This window comes from Eumetopias jubatus, unplaced genomic scaffold (genome assembly GCF_037043125.1).
Source record: "Eumetopias jubatus isolate StellerSeaLion01/CBP00866 unplaced genomic scaffold, mEumJub1_p1.0 scaffold_7, whole genome shotgun sequence".
NCBI classification, from domain to species: domain Eukaryota; kingdom Metazoa; phylum Chordata; class Mammalia; order Carnivora; family Otariidae; genus Eumetopias; species Eumetopias jubatus.
This window is the reverse complement of record NW_028274813.1, coordinates 79,862,501-79,871,833: the sequence shown is the minus strand read 5'-3', so window position 1 is coordinate 79,871,833 and position 9,333 is coordinate 79,862,501.

Genomic DNA, 9,333 nt, shown 5'->3' with positions numbered 1-9,333 from the left:
GACTGGAAACACTGTCAAGATTACATAAAGCTTCTTTTGCAGGAAAAGTTCTCTGATTCAGAGTTGTGTGGGAAAAAAATTCATCAGCCTTGTCCATTTTGTGAAGTAAAAAGAGCTTGGGCTTTGGAATCTGGCAAGTCTGAAGTCTGAGTCTCAATGTACTCATCTGTAAAGTGGAAATAATGCCATCTACGTCACAGGGTTTTTCAGAAGGGAACTGAAATCATGAGAGAGGATCCCTGTGCACAGTACTCAGCACATAGTAGATGCTCAGTTGCTGTCCATTTCTCCCTATACTCCTGCTCTGATTGAAATCTATACCGAAACGTTCAGCATTCTGCTCAGTAGGCTTTGTGGACTTTGTCAGATAAGAGCTTTCCTCGGCTTAGTATTTGGTAGGCAACTATAATGATAAACAATAAACACTCAAGTGTTCAAAAGCAATTGATTTTCCTTGTTTTTTTTTTTTAAACTCACCAAAAGTTTATTAACTTGCAAAAGCCTGTTTCTAAGTATCTCACCCTCCCCTGGGACAAGAGGTGCAAAATTATGGCTCCTAATATTTATTAAGACTTTCATAAAATAAATCACCAACAGACTCTTGTAAGGCTATTAATTGCAATGATACCAGTTGTGTTCAAAAACCTCATTCCAGTTTTTTTCTCAGCATTTACATAATTCTTGTTTTTCAAGTTGAAAAAAAGGTGTTCAGATTAGACTCAATGCCAGCTTTCATTAATTTGTAAGTCTTGGATAAATACCTTTGATGGAAAAAAAAAACCTAACTAAATCTAATTTCCATTCAATATATAACATCAATCAATTAAGGATGTCCCGAAAGTACATCCGTATAAGCAATAATTATTCATTGTCCATGCAAAAATTTAAAAAAGTGTTGAGTGATAGAAATCGCTTCCCAAAACTATTGTGTAATCAAAAAGAAGCTCCTTGTGTTAGATAGAGCTGAAGTTTAAGGTCAAAGTTCAAGTTTTCATTTCGCACTATTTAGCTTCTCATGCATGGAATTCCCGGTAATATCGACAGAGGGAGAGCAGAGCATCAGTCAAAACCCACCAGACAGATGTGAAAATCGAATTTTTCCAGTAAGCTCTAATGTAAAAGGAAATGCTAGCACATTGCAGGGGCGGTGGAGTTGGAACGTTGCGTGAAGATGAGAGCTGCAACTATAGCAACGTGGGAAACTGTAAGTCTAAAAATTAGAGGAGGAACTGCTCTGATAAGGTTGAGTAAGGGCAGAGGAATTTTCTCCTAATGATTCAGATGTTTGAGACTAAAATATTTGTAAGAGATAAGCCAGTCTTTCCCCCTCTCTACCATGTAGGTCACAATGCCCGGGCAGAGAAGGCACGCTGTGACTAGGAAACCCAGTCTTGTCGGGGAAGCCTGCTCTCCACACCCCCACCCCAGACCTGAGCAGTGTTGCTTTGATAAGAAATTCATTGATCTTAGAAGCTCCACTTATTTATTCTGTGGGAGAATAAACATGATCAGAACTTCATCTTATTCTCAAATGTTTTATGATATATGTGTTATAGGAAGCACGCATATGTAGTTCTGTGTAAGAGATTGGTCGTGTGACTTGAGAAACAAATAACCGACATCTGTATAGTCATAGAATGTTCTACTTTTCACATTGCTTTCACATATATTATCTCATTGAACCATCTCACAATTCTGCAAGGTAGAGATTATTGATGTTATTCCAGTCCTGTAGATAATGCTCATGGTGGTTCCATTCAGAGCCACGTGCACAGTCACACACTGGGTCTGGGCCTTGTGGGGACTTCCACCCAGTTTGCAGTGTTTTTTTTTTTTTCTTTTATTGTGTTATGTTAATCACCATACATTACATCATTAGTTTTTGATGTAGTGTTCCATGATTTATTGTTTACGTATAACACCCAGTGCTCAATTCAGTACGTGCCCTCTTTAATACTCATCACCAGGCTAACCCATCCCCCCACCCCTCTCCCTTCTAGAACCTTCAGTTTGTTTCTCAGAGTCCATCGTCTCTCATGGTTTGTCTCCCCCTCCGATTTCTCCCTCTTCATTCTTCCCTTCCTGCTTCTTCTTCTTCTTCTTTTTTTTTTAACATATAATGTATTATTTGTTTCAGAGGTACAGGTCTGTGATTCAACAGTCTTGCACAATTCACAGCGCTCACCATAGCACATACCCTCCCCAGTGTCTATCACCCAGCCGCCCCATCCCTCCCACCCCTCACCACTCCAGCAACACTCAGTTTGTTTCCTAAGATTAAGAATTCCTCATATCAGTGAGATCATATGATACACGTCTTTCTATGATTGACTTATTTCGTTCAGCATAATACCCTCCAGTTCCATCCGTGTCGTTGCAGATGGCAAGATTTCATTCCTTTTGATGGCTGCGTAATATTCCATTTTATATACATATATATATATATATATATATATACACACACACATATATACACACACACACATATATATATATACCACATCTTCTTTATCCATTCATCTGTCAATGGACATCTTGGCTCTTTCCACAGTTTGGCTATTGTGGACATTGCTGCTATAAACATTGGGGTGCACGTACCCCTTCAGATCCCTACATTTGTATCTTTGGGGTAAATACCCAGTAGTGCAATTGCTGGGTCGTACGGTAGCTCTATTTTCAACTTTTTGAGGAACCTCCATACTGTTTTCCAGAGTGGCTGCACCAGCTTGCATTCCCACCAAGAGTGTAGGAGGGTTCCCCTTTCTCCACACCCCCGCCAACATCTGTCGTTTCCTGACTTGTTAATTTTAGCCATTCTGACTGGTGGGAGGTGGTATCTCATTGAGGTTTTGACTTGGATTTCCCTGATGCCGAGGGATGTTGAGCAGTTTTTCATGTGTCTGTTGGGCATTTGGATGTCTTCTTTGGAAAAATGTCTGTTCATGTCTTCTGCAGTGTTGTTTTTATGTCTCATGCTACTTTTGAAAATCCCACGCTGTTGCTCATATTAGCATATGATTGCAGAGGCTGGAGTCAGTCAAGTCTTAACTGCCTTTTGTAGAAGTTTGCCCATCTTTTTTGGGCAATGGGGAGCTTTGAAGATGGATGATAATGTATTATTTTTTTATTATTCTTTGTTCTGCTTCTGTTTTTAATCTAGTAATGGCACAAGAATAAGCTTTTGAAGGAGAGATTGAAGTCAGGGCAGCAAGTCTGACGATCATTGCAATAGTATAGATAAGCAGTAATGACATTATGAATTAGATATTAACAGGAATGAAAAATCAAAATGATTATCCCTCTTTTGCAGATGAAAACACTGAGGAATTGAAAAGAAAAGTTTCAGATGTATGCAGGGTTTCTCTGGCATTATCATAAGCAATGACAGCTAGCAAATACTAACCCTAGCTAAACAAATACTCCGAAGCATGCAAGATCCTTAGCTTGGACACCCCTACCAGCCTACGTCCCAGGCCACAGACCTTTAACTCCAGAAACTATTCACCACGATGCACTCTGTTCTCTGTGCCATTCCACAGATCGAGCCTTCTGTCATGGAATCCTTTCATCCCAGAGAACACTTCTTGCTCAGTCCTCCACGACTCAGTTCACTTCTGAAGAGCTCCCCTGTGCCACTGTCCCATCTGTTATTATGTGTGCATCTATCATAACATTAATCACATTGCACTAACATTTTATATATCTGTCCCGCCTAGAAGCCAAAAGCTCAATTGTGACCATCTTCACGTCCTTCCAGGCTCACATGTTTTAAGGACCCCATATAATTTACTGAATGAAGGTATGGAACTTCTACATCATTAATAATCATAGATTATTTGATTCTGTGATACAGAGGCATAACAAGTAAAGAAGATGTCTAACCCACCGGTTTTCTAGTCTCTAAAATGACATGGCAAGGGTATAGTTTGGGCCAAAATGTATTTCTGAATGAAAATTTTAAACCTAGAAAGGCTGTATGCAAAGGGATAGAAAGAAGACCTGGCTTCTTCTATGTTTGATCATTCAAATGGTTTTCATTTCTAGAACTCTGCTTCTCCACCCCCCACCTTGTTGCCCCCTTTATTCACCTCTACCCTGTCCCACGCCTCAGACTGATTACCTTATCCCCACCTCACCTGACACCTTATTTCTTCCTTGCCTAGGCTGTCCCATGACCTAATTAGGCAGCTGAGCACACAGCACCGCTGCTGCCTCTGCCTCACAGTAGGGGTCTCTGGAAAAACCCAGTTCCTTCCCCTGGATGGAGACTGCAGCAGTCCTGGATGGAAGGGCATTTTGTTGCTAACATGATTAATAATATGCTGGGAGGTGGGAAGGGAGAGTGTGGGGGAGTGCCTTTCCTGGAAAGTTTTTCCCTCTTCATTGCTTACATCATATCTACTTTAATCAGACAAACAAGGATATGCAAAATTGAGATGCGAAATGATTCAGACATTTTTGACAAAGCACCATGCAGAGTAGACAAAAGAATATATTTAAAGGGAAATATACACATTTCAGACCAAGTTTCATGTGTTCTTTACAGATTTCCCATTGTCCCCTCAGAGAACAAATATGGATCATGCATAGCAAACAAGTTGCCTTGGTTTCTGACGGTCAGAAGATACAAGGAATCCGTGATTACTTAAGTTTATTAGGCCTTCTAGAGAGAGCACTAATAATATATTATTGATTTTTAAGCTTGGAAGTAAAGGTTGAGTATACATTTTACTTGACTCAGTTTATGCCAAGCTCCTAAATTTGCAAATGAACAATATTGAGTCACAATCCAAAATATGAACAAAAATTTGAGAGGGAAAACAAGAATGGGATAAGTTTGTTTCAAATTCCATATGCTTTGGAAAGAAGAAGTTTTATAAATAACGTGAGCAAGCTCATCATCCAGAATCTAGGCAACTGTGATTTGTGTAGGTTAGTATGACGATTAAGACCTTGCTCTCTGGAGCTAGAACTAACTGATGAAAACCTGTGGTCTTTCTTTTGCTAGCTTTTTGAACTTAGGAAAATTTCTCCACCTATACGATCATCTATTATGGGAATAATACAAGTATTTACCTTAGAAACTGGGAAGGATTAAATGAGATATATAATTAAATGAGATATATAAAAGTGTGTTAGTGGCTACATGGTAATGTATGTAGATAGAAACTGTGTAAATATTATTAGTGATACTTGACTGGCTTTTAACTCTTCTAGGAATTACATCATAGGAAAGCAGCTATTATTTCTTTTGAATAGTACTTAATATTAATTATGTATTGACTGACTTCTGCATCTACTATAAATAGCCTAACGGGTCAAAAGAAATCCTGTGTTCAAAACTCAATGGTATCATGTAGAAAGTTCTACTGTTTGGTGATCATGGTGGTCTGCAAATATTTTTTACTCCTCCCATATAAAAGTGGAGTCTAATTCCTCTCCTCTCGAGTGGAGGTTCACCTTAGTGACTCACTTCTATCAGTGAGCCCTGGGACTCCATGCTGAAGACCATGTGGAAAGACCACCTAGAGACAGAAGGTGCCCAAGGAGCCCCAGGCTATTCTAGCCTCTCAGCTGTTTAAGTCCCTGCATTAACCACCATATGAATGAATGAATGAGTCTTAGGTGACTCCAGCCTCTGGCTCCCTGCCCCAGCTAATAATGTATGGAAGGGAGGGAAGCAGGATGTTGCCACCCATCCCGGCCCAAATTGCAGATTTGTGATCAAAATCAATATTGTGGTTTTAATCCACTGAGTTTTGTGGTGGTCGGTTTGCAGTAATAGTTTTTGGAAAAAAGTGACCAATTTGTGTGCATCTGTGTGTATGAAATGTTTTGCTTATTAGAAAGCTTGGTTTATTACATAGGTTCCAAATTTTGTCCAACTTGAAAATTTAACTACGTGTCTGATAGTGCTCTAAAAGAAATTGTTGAACAATTAGCACACAGCAGCACTTTCCTACAAATACATATTTAATAAACCTTAGATATAAGGTAGTATGACCTTTTTTTTTTCAATGAAACACCAAGCTCAAAGACGTCATGTAATGTTCCCCATATTTTACTACAAGATGGTACCAGCAGTTCAACTGGCTGTTGGCTTCCCTCATGCTTTGGGGAGCACTTGTTCAAGAGCATTCCCCTGGCATCTTGTAACTGCCTTGATTATTGCTCCTATTACACTGTAGTTTGATTACTGCTCTATCTTCCATTCCTACTAGACTATTCTCTTCTTGACAGCAGGTACTTTTTGTTATTCATCTTTGAACACATAGAAACTGGCATGTCCTCAAGTAGTTAAATATGCATGGATAAGAGAATTTTTTGGCCACGTGTAGAATTTGGAATTTTTTTTCTGATGGATATCAGTCAGTAATTCTCAATCCAGAAAGACTGAGGTGAAGGCCCTATTTCCAGCAACTCTGACTGAAGTAGCCTAGAGGGAAACCTAGGTATCTGTGAATTTTAACAGTCCCCAAGTTAAGTTTTTCGAACAGCTCTGTTGTTATAACATAACTAGCAATTGTCCTTCCCTGGGCAAGTCATGTCCCCAGCACTGTATCTACACAGAAGCAATGGCCTAGAAGAGGTCTCTTGGAGGACAGATTTGATTCATCTTTTATCTCCACTTGTAACTCATTGTCTGAGCAGTAGCCATGTCACTGGATATTTGAGGACAGGAGCAGGAGAAGTGGCAAATTTAGTACCCAAAATGAAGCAGACCTTACTACGACCACACACCTGGATTGCTTGGTTGGTTTGAACCAACTAGAAATTGTTGGTTCGCCTGAGAACTCCGAATCAATTGTGATGCGTAAGGGAACAACCTTGTTCTAAAACAGCTTTTTATCTATAATGGTTTCCCTGGGGCTTTGTCAACTCTTGAGGTGGGTGCAAAAGAGGGGGAAATGGTAAAATTGTTGTAGGTCTTTATTTGACCCTAAAAAACACTGGTGGAGTCTGAAGGATGCTATTTTAACATCCAAAGAATCCTGAACCCAGCTGTTTTCTTTATTTAAACATCCTGACTGATTTTGTATTCCCATGGGCTTTGATTTACCTGTTTGTTCATTTTTCCTTCAGCAAAATAGTCAATTAGACCCCTCTCACATAGGAAAACAAATTAAGCCCTAGAGAAATAAATGAAATAAACATATATAGAACATAAGGTAAACATAAAAATAGAATAGCCAGAGAAACAATACGGTATAGCCGAACACGCACAGGCATGGGCGTCACATAGCTATCTTCATACCCCGGAGCTGTGGTTAATTTACTTCAACTCTCTTCCCTTCAGTTTCCTCATTTGCGAAGTATCAACCCAATAGCACTCTGATTAAAACCCGTGAGGCACTCCAGTCTAATCAATAGAAAAACATCACAAAAATAATAGAGGAGCATTCTACAAAATACCTGACTTGTATGTTCCTCAAAACTGTCAAGGTCATCAAAAACAAGGAAAGACTGAGAAACTGTCATAGCTAGGAGAAGCCTAAGGAAAAATGACAAGTGAATGTAATGTGTTATCCTGGATGGGAACCTGGAACTGAAAATGGGCATTGGGTAAAAACTAAGGAAATCTGAATAAAGTAGGGGCTTTAGTTAATAACAATGGGTCAATATTGGTTCAATAATTATAACAAATGCACCATAGTAATGTAGATGTCAATAATAATGGGAGAAACTGGGTTCAGAGTATATGGGGACTCTCTGTACTATTTTTCAATTCTTCTGTGAGTCTACAGCTGTTCTAAAAATAAAGTCTATTTTTTAAAAAACCAAATGAGTAGACATTCAGAAAAGCACATAGTTGATGCTCACTCCGTGAGTGTTGCATCTTCTCTTCTGGACACTGTGGACACATGGAAAACCCATTATCTATATCCTCCTGTATCTTTTCCCCCTTCCTAATCCATCAGAAGATTCTGGGGAGAATGTGAGCCCCATCCCCATATTTTCATTTATAAGTTATCAGGGGTAAGAATGCTTACACCACTTTAAGGTTATTTTAATTATGTCTATGACATAGTTTCTGCCACATGTAGAATAATTTTTGTTGGAACCTATTAGAGTTCTTTTGGTCCATATCCCTCCAAATAGCCTTACAAACCTGTAAACCAATTCAATGTATCAGTGATTTCCCTTGTAAATTCATTTTGGCTCCTTGCAATAAACTCTGATACATTAAAAGTATTTTAAGATTAGGAACAAGATATAAGTGTTTCTAAGAAATTTTTTTCACCAATCTGATATAAATACGAGTACAAGCTGTCCAAATGTCTTCATATGCCTGAAAGAGAAAGAATCTCTGTCTTTCTTTCTTTCTTTTCTTTCTTTTTTTTTTTTCCCCCCCAGGCTTGGTTCTTTAGAAAAGTGTTTCTTCTTACTTCACTTTACAGCCTCTCTTTTATTGCACCAACAACTCACAACTCAAAGATTAAATGATTAGAGACTTGTGTTCTTAAAATATAGGGGAAGACATGAAAAATTAAAATCTTGTTGTTTTCCCAAGTTATAGGACAGATTTTAATGTACAAATCAGATAGATCCTTAAGTAAAATTTTACTTTGGCAAGTAAGAAACCTAGGCAAAATTCACTATCTGGTTTCACGACTATCTGAAATAGCTCTGGACTTGTGATGTGGGTAGTATTTTTATCTGTATCTTGTATTTTAAGTTATTATAATATTAAGGCATAAGCTGTCTCTCCCTAAACCAGGAAAGGTATTCCTCAGTTTCTCTTTATTTTCCTCTATCAGAGAAGTTGCACCTAAAATTGAAACCAGTTCATCTTGAGTTTTGATGTAGAGAAATGTAAGGAGCGTGCTAACCCGAGGCTTGTCTAAATTCCCAGTGTGCTGGGATTCAGAATCTCACCTCTGAGGTCTTTGTCTGGCAGTGTGCCCAATGAGTCTCAGCCCAGGATTTAAGATTCCTTAGCTGCGTTAACACATTTGAAAACATTATTCTGATCAGTAGTCTGTAAGTGCCTTCATTCCCTCAAGTACAAAATGGACATAATTGAATATTTACTACATCTTAGAGAAGTATGCAGCTTTCGGGACACTGAAACATTTAAGAGGCTCAGGTGAAAGATTAAAGAATTGAGTGTACCAACCTCCTTTCTTAATTTTGATCTAAATGGGGAATATTCAGTGTGATGTAATACGGCAGGTTACGTAGCATAACTTGTCATGTTGAACAGAGTATCTCAGAAAGCACTAGCTAGACCTAAACTGAACCCAATCGCCTGCTGTCTTGGCATGTAAGATTCTTAGGGAGATAGGATAGGTAGTATTTTGTAACTGCCTTCCTTTCCTTTAAAACAAAACC